We start from the raw sequence: 26,058 nt of genomic DNA, 5'->3' as shown, positions 1-26,058 counted from the left end.
TTGCTTGCTCCCGCTCTCTCAAATAAATAAATAAATCCTAAAAAAAAAAAAAAGTTAAACCCTTGTTTGTTTGGCATAGGAACATCGGTGGGGACCAGCAAAACAGACCTAGATAAGCAATAGGAACCAAGAAATAATTTGGGCTTAAGATTTCTTCCTCATTGGGGCGCCTGGGTGGCGCAGTCGTTAAGCGTCTGCCTTCGGCTCAGGGCATGATCCCAGCATCCTGTGATCGAGTCCCACATCAGGCTTCTCCACTAGGAGCCTGCTTCTTCCTCTCCCACTCCCCCTGCTTGTGTTCCCTCTCTCGCTGGCTGTGTCTCTCTCTCTCAAATAAATTTAAAAAATCTTTAAAAAAAAAAGATTTCTTCCTCACATTCAACATTTGTATACATTCTTAAATGAAATATATAGAAAATTTATACTGTTCCTGAGATATTTGAATTGAAAGACTAGAATGTGTTATAGTGCAATGGGGGATAAATATATAAAGTTTTCAAATATGCCATTTTCGATGAATGGGTCTTCAGGTAAGCTACTTTTCCTCATAGAACCTTAGATAGAAAACTAGCTAGTTATACAGTTAACACTTATGTAGAAGCCAAAACTGGTAAATACTTTTCTTGCATTTGCAGAAGTACAGTTGACCTTTGAAAAACACAGGTTTGAACTGTGTGTGGGTCCACTTACACTCGAATTTTTTTCAATAAATACAGTACAGTACTGTAAAATGTATTTTCTCTTCCCTACGATTTGCTTGATAACATTTTATTTTCTCTAGCTTACTGTATTGTAATACAGTATATAATAATATAACATACAAAAAATAGGTTAATTGTTTATGTTATCAGTAAAGCTATCAGGCAACAGTAGCCTATTAGCAAAATTTTGGGGGAGTCAAAAGTTATACAACAATTTTTACTGTGGGGGAGATCAGTGACCCTAACGCCTAAATTCTCCAAGGGTCAATTATACATCCATGGAACACTTACCCGTGGGACATTTCACAAAAGTTAGGATTTCATGATCAAAACATTTTGGAAGCATTTTGTACTATATTTTCCTATTGGTAATTCACAGTGTACATTTACATATTCCAGACTCTGAGTAGTCAAAAAAATGAGCCAGTTTAAATTTGTTTTACATATTATTTCTCGATCTTTTTTTATCATGGAAATATTTTCCTCATGTACTTATTCATATTTCATTGAATTGATATTCCATATAGAGGATACTTTGGGAAACACTAGATAACCCTACCTGTTTGGACTAACAGAACGGTTGTGGGTCCAGCAACCACAGAAGACAGTGAGTTTCTAAAAGAGAAAAAAGAATAAAAAGGAAAGATCCACATGCTAGGCCTATGGCCCAAATCAGCATTCTTAAATTGGGCCAATTAGACTGCATATTAGTGGATATTCCTGCCTTATTGTGACTCAAATTTGAACAAGAGACAGAGTGAGACAAACCACTGGGGGAGAGAGGGATGTTCTTTAGTCATCCCTAGAGATCAACCAATCTTATTTGCAAACAAAAATAACAAGCCCAGAAATACTACATCTTTTTGTTTTCTGAGAATTTTTTTTCTTTCTTTTTTTATTATAAAAATTTTTTCATGTTATGTTAGTCACCATACAGTACATCCCAAGTTTTTGATGTAAAGATTCATGATTCATTACTTGCGTATAACACCCAGTGTTATACCATGCAATACGTGCCCTCCTTAATACCCATCACCAGCCTATCCATGCTCATGAATCGGAAGAATAAACATAGTTAACATGTCCATGCTACCCAGAGAAATCTACACTTTCGATGCTATCCCGATCAAAATACCAATGACATTTTTCAAAGAACTGGAACAAACAGGCTTTAAATTTGTGTGGAACCAGAAAAGGCCCCGAATCGCCAAGGAATTGTTGAAAAGGAAAAACAAAGCTGGGGGCATCACATTGCTGGATTTCGAGCTGTACTACAAAGCTGTGATCACAAAGACAGCATGGTACTGGCACAAAAACAGACACATAGACCGATGGAACAGAATCGAGAACCCAGAAATGGACCCTCGGCTCTCTGGGCAACTAATCTTTGACAAAGCAGGAAAAAACATCCAGTGGAAAAAAAGACAGTCTCTTCAATAAATGGTTCTGGGAAAACTGGACAGCTACACGCAAAAGAATGAAATTTGACCACTCTCTCACACCATACACAAAGATAAACTCCAAATGGATGAAAGACCTCGATGTGAGACAGGAATCCATCAAAATCCTAGAGGAGAACATAGGCAGCAACCTCTTTGACATCGGCCACAGCAACTTTTTTCATGACACATCTCCAAAGAAATACTACATCTTATACCCAAGACCACTCTGGTGGTCAGGAGCAGCCCTGGAATGAGAACTCATTTTGAATCTGATGCCAGAGTACTTCCTAACAGCCCACATCAACTTCTGCCCCGTGGTGAGGAGAAAGATGATTAATTGGCTCAAGTATAATTGAAAGCGATTATTATTCAAGGGCCCACATAAGGCTATGATGAGAAAGAAACAATTGAAGACACTTAACTATTTTTCAATGTTTCTTCCATGATGTATAACTTCTAAGGATCCTAAGATCTTTGAACTGAAGAAAGAGAAAGCAATAGAATGTATAGCAGTATAGTGTAGTGCTGAGTGTAATGGCTAGATACCACCCATCTACTAAGCACAGAAAACACAAAACAACCCACAAGCCTCTATAGAACCACAAGTTAAAATCACCTAGTCTACTATATAATGGGTTTAGGAGGGTCTCATATACCGGCAGTTCTTTGTTTTATTCACTCTGGGGAGTTAAATAGAGACCAACTCCTACCCCTTGTCTGTATTTTTCCAAGACTCTAAGCATAAAGTTCCTTATGATAATGATAATGATAATAATGATGAAGAGGAGGACTAGTAATTGTAGTAACACTTACTGGATGGTCTCTATATCTCCAGTACTGTTCTAAGTGCTTTATTAAATATGTTTATTCATTTAATCCCTACGATAATGCCCTATGGAAGGTAAAAATTATTTTTCTCACTTTGCAAAATGTGGAAACTACACACCAGCTAGAATATTAAACTCGCCCAAAACCTCACAGCTCTAAGTAGCAGAGATGGGATTTAAACCCAGGTAACCTGGTTCCACAGGTGATCATCTTTAACCATTATGTACATTGCTCATATATATCTGCTGGTGGTTATTTATTTCATCTATTTCCACAATCACTCCCTCTTGTCCATTATTGATTCCTCCATCGCTGACTTCTAAACCTGACGAAGTAGATGAAGCATCAGAATCACCTAGAGACATCAGAGTTCTCTCTTCAAGGTACCCTGATCCATACTAGAGTAATTTCAAAAAGCACAACAGGTTAATCTGGAGGCAAAAGTCCAAGGACCCATGTTTGGGAGCCACTGATTTAGAGCCCTTCTCTCTTGGCCTTATATATGAAAGACACTGTTTGGGTTCACAGAAGCCGATAGAGAAGGAAGGACACAAAACACAGCCAGATATATTGGCTAAATCATCATGTTACCCCAGAAGCCTTCGTATCTCCCTCTCACACTATGAAATCCTTGAGGACAAGAACCTAGCATTACTCAGATTTGGACCTTCCATGAGCGAAACTAGCGCTTGATTTGTAAGAGATGTTCAGTTAATATTTGGGTTTCTGTGTGAGTCTTATTGAAAAAAGGCAATAAAAAATGGTTTTCCAAAACACTAAGAAAGGATTTTCTGAATAGTTTCATCTATTGGTCTGATTATAAAAGAATTATTCATTTTCCTACACCATTGTAAATAGGAGATAGTAAGAGGGCTTATTCACTATATTGACACCAAGGAAGGAATAAGAAGGGCAAGAACAAATGGGAGCAAAGGAGGAAACCGTGTTTAAATCATGCCTGGTTAGACAAACTACACATCAATGTAGAGACCTATATTCATTTCACCATATTCATTAAATCAAGCGGGTGTAGCATTTTTTAAATTCTTTCAAGGCTGGCTTCATAGGACGCTTAAATGAATGTACCCACTCATCTCCCCTTCCACTGCCGCCTAATTGGCCCACCTCAGTCTAAAGGGCAAACAATCTTCAGGAACTATTTATCTTTTTTGAAGTCTTCTCCTAGAGTCCCCTTTAAGAATAGTGGTAGGTTTTCCCTTGAAGCTATTTTTTTCTCTCTTATTTATTTATTTTTTTTCCCCAAGCATTTTGGAGAGGTTTCTTTGCTGTGTGTTTCTGAAGCAAATCAGGAACACTAATTTGTTCTTTGTGGATTTTTGGAAGCTACCCCAGTGGGAGCAGCTTGCTGTGACCAGGATTTCTGCCTGTGAAGGGAGGGAAGGGGGGCCACAGGAAGGCTGCTGAGACAGAAAAGAATGCTATAGGTAGGTGAACACATTAATATGACAGAGCTGAGAGGCATAACTTCTAATTTCAAGAAGTTGCAACCAATGAGTACATGCAGATAAGACTACCTGGGAGTCATGCATTTATCTCTGTACAACTGTATACAAAAGAGCAATTACTGGCTGAGGTAGAAACACCTGTTTTCTTTGGACATGGGAATTTCCTACAGATGCGATGCTGCAGGTAGAGAAAAGTCTTCATGGGCTCTGAAGTTGGAAGGAAGCTGACAGCACATTTTAGATATAGGGAAAGCATTCTGGATGAGGGGTAGCTGGAAAATTCTCCGCTCACTCAGAACATGTACATTTTGATTCTGGCTCTGCCATTAGCTGGCATTGTAGCCCTGTCCAAATCACTTTTTCTACCTGCCAGAGCTCCCCCACCGTAAAATCAACAGATCCAACTGCTGGCCAAGAGTTCCTTTATAGTAGAATGTGCTGCTCACATTAACAAAGATACATACACATTTGTATCTCTGGACATTTGCCTTAAACTGACTTTCAGGGAAATCATACTAGATGAGAAAATTAATGTATTTTACGTTCTAAGACAACCTTCAAAATATGTAGCCAGAGATCAGGATTACAGACATTTAACTCAGTCAACTATTCCAAAATTTCAGTATAGTGATGTTGAAAACAACTGATGATGAATCTCAGGCCCCATAAAGGCACTGCATTATCAGATAAAAAGGCAACACAGGATCTATTTATGACAAAAGAAAATGGAATAATTTTTAGAAGTGTATTGAAAGGTAATATAAATAAATGTTTTTAAAATGCAAAATCACTTATCTTATTATCCTGACACAACTACTTCTACTTATGCATATTATCTATACATACATAACTGTATTTATATTATGACAATAATGATACACATAGTATTTTATATTTCACTATTTTCACAAAATTATCCCATAAACATAACTTGATGTTACTATTTAATTATCATTTGAATGGCTTCATAATACTAAACTGTGTTGATGTACCATAATCTATTAAATTCTTATTTTAGTAGACTTTTATTTTGTCCCCAACTTTTTGGTACTAATATTGATTGTAATAATTTTTTTTATGTTTAGCATGGTTTATTTGTGTTCAAATGTTTCCATAAAAGAAGAATTCCTCAGGTAATGGCTATGAATATATTTGTGGCTTTTGCTACAAATGGTCATGTTACTAAAGGGATTATCAACTGATAACACCACCAGCAAGGAATGCACACATCATATTTACCAAAACTTCACCATCTTTGATAGTGATCATTTTTATGATATAATATTTTATGCATTTCAAAACTGGCAGAGTGACAATGATGTGTATGACAGAGGGTCCTCAATAAATGTTTTGACCCCTCTCATAAAAACTCTGGACTTAAATTGGAGATTCATGTATTCATTCATTCATCTTGACCGATTCATTCACTCATTCATTCATTCAAAAACCTTTCATTGGGCACAACTGTGTAATGATAATATGCTAGACACTGGCTATCTAAAGTTATACCTTCCCTTGATGGAGCACCTGGGTGGCGCAGTCTGTTAAGCATCAGACTTGGTTTTGGCTCAGGTCATGATCTCAGATACTGAGATAGAGCCCCGTGTGAGGCTTCACGCTCAGTGTGGAGTCTCCTTAAGTCTCTCTCTCCCTCTGCCCCTGCCGACCATGCATGCTCTCTCTCTCTCAAATAAATAAATAAATCTTTAAAGTTATACCTTCCCTTGATGGTATAGTTTCTCAAAGAGAGAAATCTATGTGAACACGTATGTGGTCATTTCCTTAATCAGAGCATGTTCCAGGATGCATATGGACACAGATATGAAGACAAAAAATAAGTCATTATTTTTCCTTAATAGCATCCTTTCAAAAAAAGGCCTCTCTCATTATCAGAACTAATTTTTAATCCATGCATGAATTAGCAAAGTACATCTGAAGGCGTGGCCCAGATTATTTGCAGAGGCAGAAATTTTTGTAAAAGAATTGACAAGAAATGTAATCAGCTAAATATGAATTTGATGTTCTCCTTCTGCCTCTTACATGACTTTCTCTTCTTCTCTGTGCCTGCTGTGCTGTCCAAAACACAGTAAGTGCTTAATAAATTGTGATTTTATGGCTCTTTTCCCTTCATCTCCAAAACTGTGTGTGTGTGTGTGTATTCTTTTGGTTCAAATTCTTCCACCTGAAAAATTCCACCTAGGCCCATATTCCAACAAATTTAACTATTCTCCAACATTAATCCTCCCTCAAAACAAAAAGCATCATTAATTGAGTGCTTCAAGGGGTGCCTGGGTGGCTCAGTGGTTAAGCGTCTGCCTTTGGCTCAGGGCGTGATCCCGGCGTTCTGGGATCGAGCCCCACATCAGGCTCCTCTGCTGGGAGCCTGCTTCTTCCTCTCCCACTCCCCCTGCTTGTGTTCCCTCTCTCGCTGGCTGTCTCTATCTCTGTCAAATAAATAAATAAATAAAAACTCTTAAAAAAATTAAAAATAAATAAATAAATAAAATGAGTGCTTCAAATAAGTCATGTACTATAGTAAACAATACACATATTATTTTAATTTTTACAGAATCTGCTTTATACCCCCATTCATTCAAGAAATTATGTAATTTGACCAAGTTCTGCCATCCTCCAAACCAGCTACTCCAGTTGCCAAACTTCTGGTGAGCCTAAATAATTTCTATATTATTAAACCAACCCTTCTGATGTGACTCTTAATGGATAATCCAAAAAAAAAAAGACCCAAATCAGGGACACAGGAAAGATTATTAATGTGTCTTTTCTATTTACTCCATTTTCCCCCTTTGGCTTGAAAGCATTATTACTCTTTCTTAGATAAATTACTGCCTATGAATATCATAAATAAGCTTGTACAACAGACCTATTCAGACATATGGTAGAGATTTCTGTAATACATGCCATTCATCCTTAATGGTTTTTATTTTGAAATTCTCTTTGTAGAGTGCAGTACTAGTTCATTTTACTGCATGAAACACTTGTGTAAGTATTGTTCTCTACAAACAAAGCAGCATAATGTAGAAACAAATTATTTAGAAGTAAATTAAAAGAATTGAGCATTCTAAAATGCAAATCACACAAGCTTTCTACTAAACAGATAAGACAAGGCAAAAGATGATTTCTCTTGTTTCTACAGAGACTACCCTGAGTACAGCCTCCATACTCCCTCCTCATAGCCTCCCTCCCTTCTCCCTCTCCCTTAAAGCACACTCAGAGAGACCATGCATAGGTCTGGTGAAAGAAGAAACCATGAAGTCATCATCTTGTTCTGACATTTTTTTCCAAAACAACCAAGAATTATTTTGTCGAGCATAGAAACCAGGAAACTTTGGGGCAGCATTCTAAGTTAACTTTAGGAAAGATCTTATTATACATACAAATGCATAAGATGTATTCTCATGATGTTTATAGGGCAGTTAAAAAAAAAAAACTGCCATGCCTTTTAAATTCAGCCTGAAAATGTCAGCACAAGTAAAATGGCAAAATACGTGCAATTTTATTCTAATACCAGGTTGGAAATTTTGATGACTCAACTCTGGAAATTTTGAGCTGGTGGGAATAGTATATAATTAATTTTTCTTTATTTTAACCATTCATTAGAATAAAATAGTTAACAATAGTTAACATTGATGGAGTTGCTAAGAATTATAAGTTAAAAGTAGTACTTTGAATTTACTCCAAGCATGTTTTATGCCTTGTAGTAAACATTTTATTCTTAACAGATACCTTAATTTTATAATATATAATATCCCAACCAGAGAAGGACTGCCAATTCTCCGACAAACAAGTATCACTTAAATTTGGTTGGTTGGTTTTTGTTTCCCGGCCCTTCTTTAGTCTGAGGACACTTTTCAGAGATGCAGTCGGTCTTCCCAACAATCCGATACAGTAAGTACATCAGATTTTCACACAGTGAGGAAGCAGAGGAGCTGGATTAAAACTTGGGTCCTCTGGGGGTGCCTGGGTGGCGCAGTCAGTTGAGCAACCGAGTCGGGGTCATGGCCTCAGGGTCCTGAGACGGAGCCCTGCGTCGAGCCCCACACTCTCTGTGGAGTCGTCTTGAGTTTCTCTCTCCTCCCTCTGCCCCTTCTGCTCACGCTCTCTCTCTCTCTCTCTCTAAAATAAATAAATAATCTTCAAAAAAAATTGGGTCCTCTGATTCATTCCACTGGTCTTTCCCTTATTCTATGGCAACTTAAGTACATAGATAATCTTCTGCATACGAGGAATCTTGCTTTCAAGTTTACTGAACATTTTGCCCTGCATCAGGAGGCAGTAAACCATGGTGATGAAGAGTGTGGTCTCCAAGGCTGGCCTCAGTTCCACCTCCAAACAGCTGAAGGTTGAGTACACTACTTGAAACTCTCAACAACTCAGTTTTCTCATCTGTCAAAGAGTATTAATAATATGAACTTTCATAATGAGCACAAAATGAGGTTAATGTATGGGGCTACCTAACCCATCAGAGTGCAAGGCAGATAGCATTAATTTAATAAATGTCAACTACTTTTATTAGATATCTCAGCTTACACATATAAGAAAATACTCTAGAATAAATTTATGCTTTCCTTCTGTGAAGGCATGAGAGAAGAGAGATCTACTTTAGTTTAAGAAGTTTTTATGGAAAAGAAATACTTAAGGAGTGTTTTACCAGGGTGGAGTTCAGTGTGGATCAGGTTGGGGAAAATACATCTTTAACTCTTTCGCAATTGGGTTTTTACATTGAAACAACATCATTTTCTTGAAGGAATTGCTGAAATGTCTCACACACACACTTAGATACTTACATGTTCGTTCAAAAACATCCTGCAAGTAATACAGGAATGCTGGAATTCTCTGTCATTTTGAGTGAGGCACACACACATGTCCTCTTCCTTGGGCACAGAATTGTCAGTGGCTCAAGTTCTGCCTTGTTCACCTTAAAACCTAATCCACCCACCAAGACTGTCCAGCAAACACCGTGCTAGAGGGTACTTTCCGTTCACAGGAATCGCGGAGTTCTTCAGGTGGTGTGATTCAAGGTTGGTAATGAGAGAGGCTGAAACCATCCAGTTTCATAGGTTTCTTCCCCTTAATATAAACCTCTTCATTAGTTAATAGGCCCACTGAACTATCCTAACAGCTTTAGTACCTCAAATATTTTTGTGGAAAGGTTAGAAATAAAGAGACAGAAACAAATAAACAAACAACCGCACTTGCAGATGGAAACTTTCAACGGCCCTAAAGGCCAACTACCTACCACAGATGTTAAGGTACGCAGGCAAAACCAATAAGGGGGAAATGTATAAGAGGTTAGAGTTCCGGGGCGCCTGGGTGGCACAGCGGTTAAGCGTCTGCCTTCGGCTCAGGGCGTGATCCCGGAGTTCTGGGATCGAGCCCCACATCAGGGTCCTCCGCTGGGAGCCTGCTTCTTCCTCTCCCACTCCCCCTGCTTGTGTTCCCTCTCTCACTGGCTGTCTCTATCTCTGTCAAATAAATAAATAAAATCTTTAAAAAAAAAAAAAAAGAGGTTAGAGTTCCTCTCTTCCACCTCTCCCTTTTATCTGTTTAAAGTCTTCAAAGTGATGCTTCTAGGGAAAGTTCCTTCCCAGGAAGGGACTTCACACTATACCCAGTAAAATCTTGTCACATAGAGGTTTCAGAGAGGCACAAAACATATTGACAAATACAGTTGTCCTCTCTCCTATCACCATATATTTTTATTATCATTTACGACCAAGATTTTATAAAAAATATTGGTGCCCAGTAGAATTAAAATCTGGGCTCTAGATTTAGGGGGAAAAAAGTCTGAATGTTGGAGCCAACATTTGCTTATTAATTTATTCATGCTTTTCACCTTCCCTTAAATGAAAGAAAAAAATTATCTCATCAAACTGTGAGAATCTGGGTCTCTGCTTTGTACACCTATAGTGTTAACGGTTCACCTTGGAATTATGCAACACAGGAGCCCTTCAAAGCAGGAGTTTCAGAGATGAAAAAGACGGGATCCAAGGTACCGTTGTTCCCACTTACCTCCCTGTCTTAAATCGCTATCTGTACGGAACAACATGACCTTTGCCACAATGGGATCCACATTTTTAAAACGGGAGAAGAATGTCACAGAAGTTAAGAGACAAATCCCAAGAAACGGGTTCGTTACTAGCTTTGGAAATAGATCACTCAGATTTATGCAGTTGGAGAAGCAAGCATAGAAAAGGAAAGGGGTTAAAGGCACCACCTCTGAATTAGACTTGGAAAAGTCTAGTGTAAGCGAGACGCTTAAAGAAGGAGGCTATCCAAAGCAATGTGTGACTCCCTACACATTTCTATACACATATGAGAAGCAAGAGGAACAAACCAAAGCAATCAGAAGTCAGCTTGGGCCATAGTTCCCAAGTTATTGCTGCTGTAGAGAGGACTCAGCAGGAGTATGTAGGAGGTAGGAGGAGATTCACTCATCCTACTCTGAGATGTGAAAAGAACATATAGTTTCTTTTTCTTTCTCATATGATTCTTCTTTAAACTGCCCACTTGGACTTACTAATTCGCAATATTTTAATTTTATTCTAGCTTGAGCAGTCTCCTTAAACTTAAGTATTGGGTCTACTCAAAGTTAGCTCACTAGTAGGGCTATTTATATAGTCATTTTCTGGAGGATATAGTCTTTTTTTATCATACATGCTCTGCTTTTCCTATTTCTTCCTCTTCTCCCTTCCTTCCCTGAGGTAATTCCTAGATTGACCACGGGTTTATGACAGCGAGTAGAAGGAACTTTAATCCATGCTTCACATGCTTCTACTTCAGATGCTCTCAGGTCCCAGAAATGAGAGGGAGGACCAGTCTGCTCCCCATGTGGGTAACCTGAAGTAAATTCAAAATATTTAACAATGAGTATGTCATAGCATGTGCCAATCAAAACAGATGCCCATCCGATAAAAATAGCAGAAGAGACACAGACTATAAACAAATGACGTAACCATGCCATTGCAGACCTGCTAAATGTAAGTCCTCTGGGTGACTACTGAAATTTGAATGTACCACCTAGTCTTTTGGAAGAACCTGCAGGTGCCCTTCGTTGGTGTCCATAGGCACAACCATTTCTCCTAGACAAGGGTCAGGATCTTAAAAACCCACCACCTCATTCCCCAATTCCATAACTGCTTTTCCTGCCATAATTCGTTAGGGCCAAAGGAGCTGGTTTTCCATTTTCTCTGTCTCATCTTGAGTTTGCTCTACCCCTTGGAGTGCACTAAAACTCTCTGACCTATTCTACCATTCTTGTTTCTTGATCTGTTGGGAGTTAATGGATTTGATTTACTAAGAACTAATGGATTTAGAAAATCCTTTTTCCTCAACAATACCTGATTTTCAAGAACATTATTGTGCTAAAGCAAAGAAGTCAAGAAGTTAAGCTTTGAAATGTGAAGTTGATCAGTGAGCCCTCTGTTTAATGTAGTACCAGCTCTGTTCTTTTGCAGGGCAATGGACTCTTGACTCAGCAAAGCAAAGATTTAAATATATCCAAAAATTGTTCCTTCACAAGTATAAATTAAACATTAATAGCAGAAATTATAATCTAATTAGAAAAAATATAGGAAATATAAATACTACTACTTAGAACACTGTAATTTATATATTAAGTGGTATATTAATTAAAGGCAGCATGGAAACTCAGATCTTTATTTCAAGAGATCAAATCAAGACATTTTTAATGAACTGCCAAAAGCAGCCAAGGAAATAGAAACTGGCAGTCTAGGAAAAGCCCTTCAGTGAGTCATGGATCATCAAGCAGGATTTTAGGCTATGCTGAGATTTTTTTTTCCTACTAATTTTGTTGTTATAGTTAGACTTCAATCAGAGGCCATGAATAACCATGGTGGACCTATCTCAATTAATGCCCCAATCTCATGCCCTACTTTTTCAATCCCTAGCTTAAGTCTTCAACACAAAAAGCACTATTGTAAGCTCAACGTCCTAGTAAATATAACAAAGCAAAGGAAGACCAAACAACAGTCTATATAACACCTGCATTCTAATCTAAAACTAGAATTCGAGGGGCCGTCCTAATCATCCTTCTGATTTTGTACTCTATTCCAAAAAAAATTAAAGAGGGGCGCCTGGGTGGCACAGTAGTTAAGCGTCTGCCTTCGGCTCAGGGCGTGATCCCGGCGTTCTGGGATCGAGCCCCACGTCAGGCTCCTCCGCTGTGAGCCTGCTTCTTCCTCTCCCACTCTCCTTGCTTGTGTTCCCTCTCTCCCTGGCTGTCTCTCTCTCTCTGTCAAATAAATACATAAAATCTTAAAAAAAAAAATTAAGGAGACGGAATTTCCTGCCTGCTAAAACGTAAAAGTGTCAGCACGCGGAGAACCAGTTAAGTTCGCCTCTCTAAATATCTAGCAGATAACTTCCCACACAGAATACAACTTTAAATCATCATGGTCTACCATGAAGGAATCTTCTGTGATGCAGAGTAAAATCTCCCAGGCCTGGGGGAAGAACAATTGTTCTCAAAAATACCAAAGCGATATTAAAGAATTCACTGAAGAAGCTAGGAGTCACTGCCTACAACCAACCATCAGAGGATGTAAATCCAAACTACAGAAAGGTGGAGGTTCACATTCCCCATTTGAATGCAGAGATGAACAAACATTTTCTGAATCCTTAAGTGATTTTTTTTCCTGAACAGTGCTAAGATTTACTAGTATATCCTAGCCTAGTCAAGACACCGTCTTCTAGCGTTTAGAATCTGGCATTTTTCCCAGTTACTAAAAATTCTAATGAAAAGAAGCAGTCACACAAACCCAACCCGACAAGCTTAAGATCTTTTGTTGGTTGTCTTCTGTAACTGATATTACATGTATATTTAGAATAAATGGACAGCGTACCCCCGTGTCAGTCACTCATTCTAACATGTTTCACATTCTCTTGAATTGTGTGCAACTTTAGAAATTTCCAATCATCTTACTTTTAAATACCTCAGCTTACAATATAAAAGGACGTAGAGCTTATTTAAATGAAGACATTAGACATAGCTCTGCCTGCACTCTTTCAAAATACTCAGTCAATTAACATAAGCTACCTTCCAGAGGATTTGCTTTAAGTCAGGTGGAAAGGAATATTATTTCAGAACCAAAGAAAGAAAAAAGAATATGGAATGCACAGCAAACCAAACATCTGAAAAAGCATTAAGCCTGTTCAATTTCCCATATTTTAAAGGTGGTGGTATGGTCTCTTTTTTTCCCCCTTTAAAACGTTCTGCCAAAGATTGCATTCTGGGCACAACAAAAAGACCTGGAGGAGGTCTCCAAAGGGATATAATGTCCAAAATGTTTCAGTCCCTTCTATCAGACGCTCAGGAAGTCTCTCTGCAGCCTCCAAAATATTGCAGGCTCAATTACCCTCGGGGTGCAGTGAGCGGGCAGCACCATTAATCATTCCCTGGGCACTAAATGCCCTGAGAACAATCCTGAATCCTGTAGCATTAAGGGTGTCCACGAACTGAGTCGGTCTCTGACAGCTGGGCCATGCTGCCACCTGCAGGTCAGAAGAAAACACAGCTCCTCACATGCCAGTATTTCTCCTCCAGTTTAAAGGAGCTACAAGGTGTGGGCTGTGCTGAATATTCTCTCTTTCTTGAGCACTTAACCCTGTTTTTCCTCCTCCCAAAACTGTTGGGGCTTTCCTCTTCATCGTCCAGTTGCTTGTGGAGCAAGTGAGGCCAACAGCAGTGGGTGAAAGGCAACCATCCAACAGTCCTCGCCTTCCATGCTTTTCTCCTCCACACCCTCACTGACCTTGGAGCCCCATCTTTGGATGCACCTTTTCTCTTGTTCGCCCATCCATGAACACCAACACTGGGTGTCCATGTTCTGTTCCGGAGACAAGACATCATACCCATGCTTTGGGTGAAGAGGGAGAAAAAAAAATAGAGGGTCATGGTCCAGTCATTTTGAGTGTTCACACTGGGTGAGCACCAGATGTTGTGGGACAAGCAGAAGGGGTCCCTAAATCAGTCAGGGATGTTAGGAAAGTATCCAGTAGGAGGAACTCTACAGAGGTATCATGGAAAGAACAAGGGTGTGCTTTTGAAATCTGATGAGTCTACAGTCAAATCATATCTACAAATACAAATCATGCAACCTTCTAATTTTTATTTTCCTGACATGGACATTTTTTTGTAATAACACCTATTGTATAATGGTATTATAAATGGTATTTCAGAGCAGGTAGCAATGATATGTGACAAAAAGCTTGGATAGCGTATTAGCTCAACATTAGAGAGTTGTTTTTGTTTTCATTATAACAGCTCTGGCAGAGCAAGCTGGACTTCTCTGGGCAGAGAAGGGGGCAAGAAAGGGACAACAGACACCAAGTCAGACAGTGGGAGAAGAGTGGTTTTTAGAGAGCTCCAAGTGGAGTGTTATCACTGCAAACACTTCAGTTTCACTCTTCAGGTTTCTCTATGTCTGTCTCTCCTCCTTTATCTTGTTCTTTGTTGTTATTCCACAGTTGTCCCATTAAAAGGAAAGTAAGAATGCTGCTTGTTGGGATGCCTGGGTGGTTCAGTGGGTTAAGCGTCTGCCTTCACTCTGGTCATGATCCCTGGGTCCTGGGATTGAGCCCCATGTTGGGCTTCCTGCTCCGCAGGGAGCCTGCTTCTCCCTTCCCTTTGGCCCCTCCCCCTCCCCATCTCCCTTCCTCCCCACCCCCTCCCCCCTTGTTCTCTCTCTCTCTCTCTCTCAAATAAATAAAATCTAAAAAAAAGAAAAGAATGTTTTTTGTTTCCAAAATATTAAATAAGTCTTTAAGTTTTCAGCTAATTCATGATCACAACATTTGTTTGGAGGTGAGGCACCTGGAAAAGCTTCTTTTTCCATCAGATTTCCTTTAAGAACTCAGCAGAGAACCTGGTGAGTGGGTACTGACATTGTGATAAAATGCTGGCACTACTTCGTCCCTACGGAATGCACTAGTAAGTTTGAGTGAGCTGTAGTGACACCTCCTGGTAAAAGAAAGGGAACATCACTTGATAGAAAACTCCATGCCTTAACAGTTTTATGATCAAAAGCAATACATGAAAACATCTTTTCCACATGCAGAGTTTTTCTGTCTTAAAAAAAAAAGTTTGCAAAGATGGACACACACTCATGTACACACATACTCAGGTTTCACTAACTTCCATTTTAAAAATAAGCTAAATCCAAAGAAAAATTTTGTTTTTATTTCAGGACATCAAATAACTAATTTGACTTCTTAAAAACATCGTTCATCCACTTATTTTGGCATTGCATATACAGAACCCTATGCAACATTCTCTAAAGTTAAGAAGTAAGATGCTATGGAAGTTGCTTTATGTAATATTTTTAACCTGGTTCTTTGTGAAGTGCTGAGCTGATACTTCCTCTCGAATGCTGTCAACTATCAACTTTCTGAAACCTCACCTCGAGCCCACCCTGTATCCCAACACTGCAGTTTCCACTTAGGCCATCCCTGAGCTGAAATATCTTCAGGTATAGGTCCCCCAGTCCAACCATCACTCCCCACTCCACTCTCAAGCTCTCTACTTCTTTCAAAATGCACTTGTGTTCTGACAAGTATATTTAAGGCCCTAGGTACGAGAGGCAAAATGATAAGTGTTAATAATTTAACCTCTTGTATCTTCTTAGTGACATACAGACCTTGTAAATATGAAGTTAGCCCTTCTAGAAATGCAATCCCTTGATTAGAATAGTTAGAATCTCAGCCACCTATCCATCCACCTATCCATCCATCTATCCATCCATCCATCCATCCATCCATCCAATATTTATTCATGTGCCTAATACTACATGCCAGACCCTCTGCTAGATATTAGGGGAAACAAATGTAACCATGACAGGCATTATCTTTGTTTCCGAGAATTTAAATTCTCATGGTCAAATGGAGGGGGGAAAGATTAACAAACAAAGAAAAAGCTCAAATTGTGATAAGGTCTAGAGGTAAGGTATAGAGGCTGAAAAGAAGAGTAGCAGGAAGTGTCCTTTAGATAAGTAGAAGTCAGAGAAGGGCTCTCAGAGGAGGCAGCAGAAGCTGAGACCTGTAGGACAAGAAGCAACTATGGGGAGAGTCACCTGTAGGACAAGAAGCAACTATGGGGAGAGTCAGTTGAGAGTGTTCCAGGCAGAGGGAAAAGCATATGTAAAGGCCCTGTGACAGAATGGACTTGATGTTTTCATTGAAATAGTGGCAAGAGTTGATGTTGATGTAGGTAATCATAAGGGTTTAATTCAAAGTGCAAGGAGAAGTCCTTGAATGGTTTTAAAGAAGAAAAGGTGTAATATAATTTAGGTCTTGACAAATAGGCAATACATAATAGTACTCACTTTCTGCCAGACACTCATTTAATCCTCATAATAACCTTATAAGATAGGTATTAATATCACCAATTTTATCAGTGGGAAAACAGAAGTAAAGAGAAGTCAAGTAACTTGCCCCCAACCCCCACCCTGGTCTCACAGCCAGTAAGTAGCAATGTTGGGATTTATAATCAGGCCACCCAGCCACTGGGTCCATGCTTCAAACACTATGCAATATAGCCTCTCATGTCATCAGTTCTGCCAGAGCAAAAGTGGGAAGAATCTGCTAGAAGCTAAGGCAATGATCCAGGCTGACAATACGGGGTCATTCCGGAAGGATAGCAGTAGAGATGGTAAAAATTAAATGGATTCGTGATATATTTTAGCAGTAAATTCTATGGGTCTTGGTGGATTGAATGTAGCAGGCAAGGGGAATGCCTGGTGGGGACAGATGTTTCAAGAACAATTGAATCACACTGAAGAAATGGCTTTTACTATTGTTTATTCAATGTACATTTTCTATGCTACCAGGATCTTCCCACCAGGAAGTTTTCTCTTTCAAGCTAATATATTCAAAGGATTTGCTATGCAGCACACATTTCAACTCAATGCCCATTGGAACAACCTTTTAATATGGTTCACTAACTTTTCTGGTCTTTTCTATGTACATATACAAAATTGTATCATGTAGTATGTGCAGTTTAGGATTGTTCTCTTTTACACTATACCATCTACTTTTACCTTGTCCATAATTATTTTTTGAAAAAATTAGTTTTAAATAATGCTTAACATTCTATTATAAAAATGTGCTATACTTTATTGTTTCATCCTACCTTTGGGAAAGTATGTTTCTTCTAATCTTTCACTATTCCAGGTAACACACTTTATATTCCACTTTGACTGAAACCCTGATTATTTCCCAGTGCTAAACAATTAAAAATGTAAATTTTAGGTCTAACAGAATGTTTTTATTCCCTAACAAATTACATTTACATATTTCTACCTTGTATTCCACTAAAATAACAGTTGAAATATCATCAATGCTGTGGGAGAGAACCTGCAAGAAGGCAAATTATGTGGGAGCAAACACTGGTAGGTGGATAAATGTGGCAGTGGGTGTCTACAAAAATTCTTTTTTGATTGCCTCTCTTATATCTGTGAATAGGAAGCAAGGCCTTCATCTGAGAGTGAAGGTGTAGACACAGGTCCGAGTGTTTAAGGAGAGAAAACAAAGTATGATATAGTCCTCCAGGAGAGTGAATGGAGTAAGCTAACACAGTAAGAGAATCTGGTAACTTCAAGAACCCATTTACCATTAAAGTACATGTACCTCATACACAGTAAGTCCTTATTCAATGTTTATTAATGAAAGTGTACTTTTTCTAATTAAGGGGTAAATTTCCTGATAACCCTTCATTAGCAAGAAATCAAGTTTCCTTGACCATATCCATACCACGCTATACATGACTAGTACCTTTGTCAATTAAAAAATAAAACAGGCCCCAGAACAAAGTATTCAGTTACTAGTCGAAAGTGTTCAAAACAAGAAAAGTATTTACTTCCACATGTAGCTTGAATCCAACATTTATTTTCTGTCTTTAGCTTTAGAATAAAAATTATTTCAATAAATACTATATTTCGATTTTTCTAAACATTTTCATTCTTAGAATATTGCTATAACACACACACACACACACACACACACTCTTACAAAAAAAGTCAAGTTCAAATCCAACTACGGGATTCCTTCAAACAGAAAGTGTCTTTCAAATAAATCTTTAGAGGTACCTAGGTGGCTCAGTCAGTTGGGCACCCAACTCTTGGTTTTGGGTCAGGTCAGATGGAGCCCCCCATCAGCTCTGCACTCAGCGAGGAGTCTGCTTGGGATTCTCTCTCTCCCAGTGCCCCTCCCCCCACTGACACATGCCACCCCCCCCCCCCAAATAGATAGATATATCTTTATGCAAAGATAGGCATTTTTCCAATTTGGTAGGGAAAGTAGGACATTTCTTTTTTTTTTTTTAAAGATTTTATTTATTTATTTGACAGAGATAGAGACAGCCAGCGAGAGAGGGAACACAAGCAGTGGGAGTGGGAGGGGAAGAAGCAGGCTCACAGCGGAGGAGCCTGATGTGGGGCTCGATCCCAGAACGCCGGGATCACGCCCTGAGCCGAAGGCAGACGCTTAACCGCTGTGCCACCCAGGACATTTCAAGTTGAGTATAGCATGAAGAAAATACCAAATGGTCAATAAATTGGAAAATTCTCTAATAAGCTATATCTTCATAAGCAGAAATTTACAGCATATCTCTTGTTTCTTGATACCATATACAAAATACATACTGAACAAAAATGTGCAGAATAAATGAAGTATTTACTTCTCATTTTTTATTTGGTTATGCTACCATTAGGCAGATACAGACAGGGCACAAAGAAAGGAAAGGCCAAATTCTGACCTAATACCATAGTATGAGAATTGTAGTTACATTTTAATTCTCTCACTGCATTCTAGAGAAACCTCAATAGCCATTAGAGAATAAAACAGGATTTCAACTCAGATCTTTAAAGGCAGCTACTCTTAAAAATTAATTCACTTGATAAATGCTCAAGTTTTTTCCTCACTTTTTTCTATGTGAACATTTATCCTATGTGCTTTGGATGGCTATTACCAAATCTCTGAGTTCAAATTCATAGCCCCAAGAGTTCTTCATACCTGAACAAGCTGGTGAGGAATACTTAACTGGTTTCCAAATCTCTTAGGGATAATTCGAAGACAAATTCTCTATCCAAATGTTATTAATTACATATTTAGCACCTTCGGTAGCTTATTTCTGAAAGGCTTTAGAGATAAAAAGGGATACAAAAAAAAGTGAAGAGAATCAAAGCTAAAACATCAATTTGAATTGAGCTGCACAATGAGAATTTACTCCAGTACTTTGTTGCAATGTAATCTATAAATAACCCTCTGAGGTTCACTTGCCAATTAGGAATCATCACATGACATACACCTTAGATGTCAGTAGCTAATTTGCATGTCTGTGAAACATTAATTTGATGAAAATTTTAAAGCTTTATGCACTATTTATATCATAATTGGAAGCACAGTAAATGTACCAATACACAGATTTTCATTGTATCCAATGTGCTTCTTACAAGGCTACGTTTAAATGATCAGTATTTATCATTGTCTATTTGAGACTTTGCTTCAGTTCAGGACAACATATTTGTGTTTTAGACTTTACATTATTTTTAACATTAACCATAATTGAGATGTCTGGGGGAAAATGGTGTCTATGTGGGAGACAGGGAAGATGAGAATCAGATTTATACCCAGAGGTAGATGGTCAGATTTGGAAGTTTAATTCAGAGTCTGTGGCCTTAGCCATAAACATGTCACTCTGGGTCAATAATTTAGTTCTAATTTTTTTCAAGTTTTCACTTTTTTTTTTTTCCTCTCCCTGAGTTTTTCAACAGTCAAAAAGAACAGTTTTGTGGGTGGCCCCTTCTAAAAGCTTAAAATGGTTGTTGATTCAAGTACAAAAGGAAACAACCAGTGGGTGCTACATTTAACTACTGTATTTAAGTACAGTACTTAGAAAAAATATTGTATTTACATATCCAGAAATTTCACAAGCTGACAGCCTGGTGGAGTGAGCTTGCCACCAGAATTGCCATACCTGTCAGTCCGGTCCAGCCAACGGCTGATTAGGTAGAAAGGAGAAAAGCCAATTAGAGACAGAGGAAGAGGGGAAGAGAGAAAGAGAAAGGTCTGAAAATCTCCACTACCAAAGGATCACAATGATCTTTCCAACACTTATTTTTATTCTCACATCCTCAAGACTATTTGGATTTTAGTATACCCAGAGGGGAATTCTTTCTAATGAAAAGATTTGGTTACTTGGCTTTACCGGTTGGTACTATTAATAGTGTTTTTCCAGAAAGTGGAAGTTGAGCTTCATTAAAGATAAGGTCTGGGTTTTTAATTTCATGCAACAGATGTGCAAATATATGTTGACTCATTATTAGCTAGTTTGTTATATGTTTATGGCTGCTCTATCTCGCCAGAATAGAAGTATCTTTAGATCAGAAGTCATGCCTAAGTTTGGCTAGGGTCCGCAGCATTTGCAATATTAGACCTTAATAACTATTTTCAGATTTGATTGTATTTCTAAACACTTACTCCTATTCGTTTTGATGGTCTGTGTCCCCACACAATAAAAAAATAGACATTTCGACAAAATACATAAGTAGAATAAGATAAAGTCACTGAGAAATATAACATACACACTCATGCATTCCACAGAGCTTTATATGATCAATAAATTAGACTCGGATTGGCTCTGAGCCTTCTAGTGGCCAAAGCAAATGAGAAAATATGATCAGTTAAGAAATACACATTATTCCTGAGATTAAAATTAATAATTTATCAAAAATAAGCTATATATAAAAAGTATACACAATTTGCATTGCTCTATATCTTCCCTTCATAAATGTCTACATTTTTATCACTCAATTATGTTAATCTTTATTTTAAAGAAAATCTAAACAAATATTGGCTACTAAAAATATTTTATTCAATACTTTTTCTTCATATTAGCTTATGGGAAGGAAAACTAAATTTATGATTTAAATGCACTTGTTTGAATCACTTAACCAATTTGTTTATGGTTGCATCTAGTTATGAAAATAAGTGTCAAGCTTCATCTTCCTTATTAAATATTCATTAAGTTCTAAACTTGTAAGAGGAAACTGAAGTTTTTAAATAAAATGTCTCCAAAATAGACTATGGACTCTGAGAAACAAACTGAGGGCTTCAGAGGGGAGGGGGGTGGAGGAATGGGATAGACCGGTGATGGGTAGTAAGGAGGGCACATATTTCATGGTGCACTGGGTGTTATACGCAACTAATGAATCATCGAACTTTACATCAGAAACCAGGGATGTACTGTATGGTGACTAACATAATGTAATTAAAAAACATTTTAAAAAATGTCTCCAAAATAAACATTGACAACGTTCACTTTTACATAAATAGAACAGCATGCCCTCCCCTCCAGCCTCCTACACACACCCCATACCCGGCACAAAAAAAAAGAGAAAGAAAACAGTGGGTAGTTTTCGTTACTTAATACGAAGAAAAATTAATGGAATTAAAGTCACCATTCAAATGTAACAAAGCAAAGCACTATGATACTCTATTACTTTGCCTTATGATATGTGAAGATAGTGCCTGAATTATTCAAATGTATATGATGTGCCACACAGCTTGGACTTTAAAGGTCAAAGAAGTGTTCCTCAATGAATTAATTCAATGAAACCTGCGCTTCTCTTCCTGTGTTAAGCTCTGACTCTTTCCAGGTTTAATAAAAGCTGTTCTCTCTCTCTTCATTCTTCAACTCCACTAATCCCCACATGATTCCAACGTCCCTTACAGACAATGTTGAAGATATTTACACATAAATTTATGACATAGGATAAAAATAACAAAAGATTCAGAGTCAACAGAGTATTACTTTAAAAGGAAATTAATTGTGAAGAAGAAAAGAGGATCAAGAGTCTGAATGATAGTATATAGTACAAATAATTCTCTATTTGGGGTCCTGAGAAATTTCAGCAAGTGGTTGTGGAGTAATGAATGTTTGTAATTCATTAGCTACTATTTTAAAATGCAAAGCACACCATGACATCAATGATGTTCTTTTTAATCTCAACAAACAGGCTATTACAATTAAAGCACTTTCAAAAAGACAGCATATTTAAATATAGATTTTGATAAGATTTCAATATTTTAATAACAATGACTCAATAACATCTCATAATTCTACAGAAAGAAGAAAATGCATTGTAAGATTGGTTCAAAAATATATGTTTATATACACCAAACTTCTCTGAGTATTTAGTAACAGCTAGCATTTCTATCCTGAAAATGTCTTTTCCTCAGTATCCTTCAGTAAGCTTTCAGTAGATCTTTAAGAAAATAATCACTGTTTACTTAAAAAAATATTTTTTCCCAAGTAGAGAAAATAATAGCATTTTAAAGTGCTTGATTTTTCTTTTCTCACTTTCCATCTTCCTTCAGCTCCTAGACAACAAAACAATGGTTCTTTCTTCATGTGGAAGAGTAAACTCAATAAACACAAATGGCTAGGGGGCCTCACAGCAGTGAAATTATGGCTTCACAAGGACTTTTTTTTTTTCTTTTTGAAGAAACACGTTTAAAAGGACCTTTTTCAACATACTTTAAAGTCATGCATATTTCAATGATATAATTAAACTGGCAACACTAAACATTGCTGACTAATAAATGAGGCCAAAATAATTAAGTTCTGTTTTTTGTACAATCAAGATTTAGTGCAGCAATCAATCTGGGTAAGAATTTGGAGTCAGGAGATTTCAGAAGATGAACAAGCAACTAGATAAAACTGGTCATGTGGGAAGGTGATTAAATGAGTATACAGTTTATACATAGCTGTGGATACCTTCCATGTCTTAATCTTCATTAGAACCTGGTTGATTCATTGTTCACATGGTCTCATACTAAACTGGACATGGTGTGCAAGGAGACAAACAAAAGAACAGCCTAAAAGATAATCCCATGCACTCAATAAACACTACTGATCTTGAAAATGTAAAAATATTAACAGATTTAAAATATAAAAGTTTTTTTTTTCAAAGCCAAAGAAAACAAACAAGAGGCTCAAATACTGCAATGGAAAAGATTAAGGAATAAATTATTAAGAGTGGTAAGGGGCATTGGGGGGGGGAGAGAAAAAACACAACATACTTTCCACATGTATATTTATGGAACTGAGTATGTTGGATGCCTACTCAGGTTTCCATTTTTATTTATCTTCTACCTAACTCTCTCTCCCTTCCTTAGGATAAATCACACGGTTTTCCATACCCTATTAACAACACCCCCACTCTGCATGGTCTTCCCTGTGGAATCAGACTATGGTCAGAAAGAGGTGTTTGTATTATTTCTCCCGGGGGCTGGAACTCCAGGCTTCAGCAAACTGATGTACTTAGCAGGTCCATCAGGCAAGTCAGAGTAAAATATAACCAGGGCAGTTGGGTGTGTTAATAGCTACTGGGATTTACAACCAGCTACAAATATAAATATATAAATATACAAATATATCTATAAATTTTTAAAATCCCACTTGTCAAGAGCTTACTCTGATTAGTAGCCATGGACCTTAGAGAAAGAAGGCATACCCTTCTCAGGAAAATGCACCTCCTTTGTAGTAGGCTAAAGAATAGATACCATGAACAGGTGATATCGCTGTAATTTAGAAAAACGGGAAAACTCAAGACTGTCCTCCTCTCCAACAAAATGAACAAGCACTAGCTGTGTTTTGGCATCTTCAACTATGGATAACCCTCTCTCTTTGACTCCAGGTGCACATGTCTGCCTCCATGAATGTTAGCATGCGGCTAGGATGGGAGAGCAACGAATGTGTACACTAGTGCTTGGCCGTTAGTGGAGTGGAAATTGCACTTTGTTTTTAAAAACGGATCCCCCCCCCCAACCCTGCAATTCAACTCGCTGAAAGCACAAACAGAATAAATACACATTCAGAAACAGAGGGGGAGGGGGAGAAAAAAATAAACCCCACCCAGGAACCTTTAAGAGAAACAGGTGCTAGCTAGCAAGAGAAAGCAGCCAGTTGCCAATAGCACTTAAAACTCCATCTTCTTACTCTGAAAACAATTTCAATGAGGAAATACGCGCCCTGTTTCCGAGGGTTTAATTCACTAGGTTGTCTCTGTGAATTAGAGTCAGATCTAAGTTTCACACTCAGGAGCGGTTTTCGCTGTCGACTACTATTGCCCTCCCAGCTCAGAAAAGTCCGTTTCCAAACTGGGTAAGCCCTTTCCTCTGAGCAGACTTGACCTCACTCCTCCAAGTCGTCACTTTTATTTACGGCCCCGTGAGCAGTGTCGGTGTCGCTCTGCCCGTCCTCAAGAACAGTCACCGCGAACAATGAGCCAGAGGAGGGACCCACCCAGCGAACGCCTGCTCGCCGGCCGCGCGCAAGCCCGCTAGCGCGTCCGGGACGCTCCTGGCTCCGGGGCTCCCGGTGCCCCCATCCTTTCCCCTCCAGAACCCGAGAAAAACAGGAGGGTAGGTCGTTCCCTACACCTAGCCTCCCGTAATCACTCAGTAAGCCTTGCTCCCAGAACCCACCAGTTAAAGCTACCGTATCTAAAAAGAAAATCAGAAGAGGGGGCGGCGTGGAGGTCCGGCCGGCTGCCCACCCGGATGGAACTAGCCCACTTGGGGGCTTTGGCACTCACTTACGCCCGAGTCCGCGGCTTAGTGAAATCCCGAAGGATTTGGGGTGGGGGCAAGAGGTGGGGCCAGGAGCCATAAAGTGGCTTCCGCCCCCTCCCCCCGGCCTGGCACGGCTCTGGGATCGGGCAAGACACAAAAGACGGGTAGTAGCAGTGCCACCAACTCTGCCGCCGCCTCCATCTGCGCTGCGCAGGCGAACGCGGCCGCGGGGCCTCGGGGCCGGGTCCCCGCGCCGCCCGGGGCGCGCCCGGAGCCTGGGAGCATCCCTGGACGCCGCCGGAGCTTCCTGGTGCGCTTTGCGCTCTGCCCCCCAACAGGAGCTTTCAGCTCCACAGATAAAGAGGCTGAGGCGCGGAGGAGAAATGGAGAGAAAAGGCAAGACTTACTTGGGGGCCGAAGGCTCGGCCGGACTCCCGCTTCGGACTCGGCAGGTGTCTGGCACCGGGGGCCCAGGCGGAAGGCGCTGGCGCAGCTCCGAGCCGGGCTCCACTTGAGCGAGGACGGAAACTCCCCTTGCCACCCGGCCCCGCGCCGCGCTCCTCGCTGTCACGGCACCGAGCGACGCAGGCACGCTCCCCACTGCCGCCTCTGTCCCGGTGGGTCTCTCTGCCCTCCTCTCCTGGTTCGGCTGCTCCCCCACAGACCACACCCTGTCACCTCAGCAGCCCTCCGCTCCTTCCTCTTTGACACTTCCACCGGTTACTCCTCCGTCTGCGTCCTCCCACCCCCCTCAGCCCACGTGCTTCTGCCGCTCCCTCGGCTCTAAACTTCCCCTGCCGAAGCCCCCACCTCTGCTCTGAAAGCCTAAGGTCTCCAAACGGAGGAAAGTCCTGGGGTAGCACACAGCTGACTGACCTTTAGGTCATCCGCCACGTTCCCCCCTCACCCCCAGCCACTTAAGTAGGCAGACCCCATTATTTTGATCTTGTTAATACTATGGTTTAGGTATTGTGTATTATATATAATGATGTGTATTTTTAATAGGTCGTA

At 39.4% G+C, this 26,058-nt stretch overlaps 1 long non-coding RNA gene across 1 annotated transcript in view; it reads right to left on the bottom strand.

The window, feature by feature from the left end:
- Positions 1-25,537, bottom strand: part of LOC130542494 (uncharacterized) — a 271,209-nt gene extending 245,672 nt beyond the window's left edge. The window contains exon 1 of the long non-coding RNA XR_008957087.1: positions 25,455-25,537. This is a non-coding gene — a long non-coding RNA (uncharacterized LOC130542494). The remainder of the gene's footprint in view (positions 1-25,454) is intronic.
- Positions 25,538-26,058: the final 521 nt, after the last annotated feature.

This window comes from Ursus arctos, unplaced genomic scaffold (assembly GCF_023065955.2).
Source record: "Ursus arctos isolate Adak ecotype North America unplaced genomic scaffold, UrsArc2.0 scaffold_36, whole genome shotgun sequence".
Taxonomy (NCBI): domain Eukaryota; kingdom Metazoa; phylum Chordata; class Mammalia; order Carnivora; family Ursidae; genus Ursus; species Ursus arctos.
This window is presented reverse-complemented; position numbering and strand designations above follow the sequence as displayed.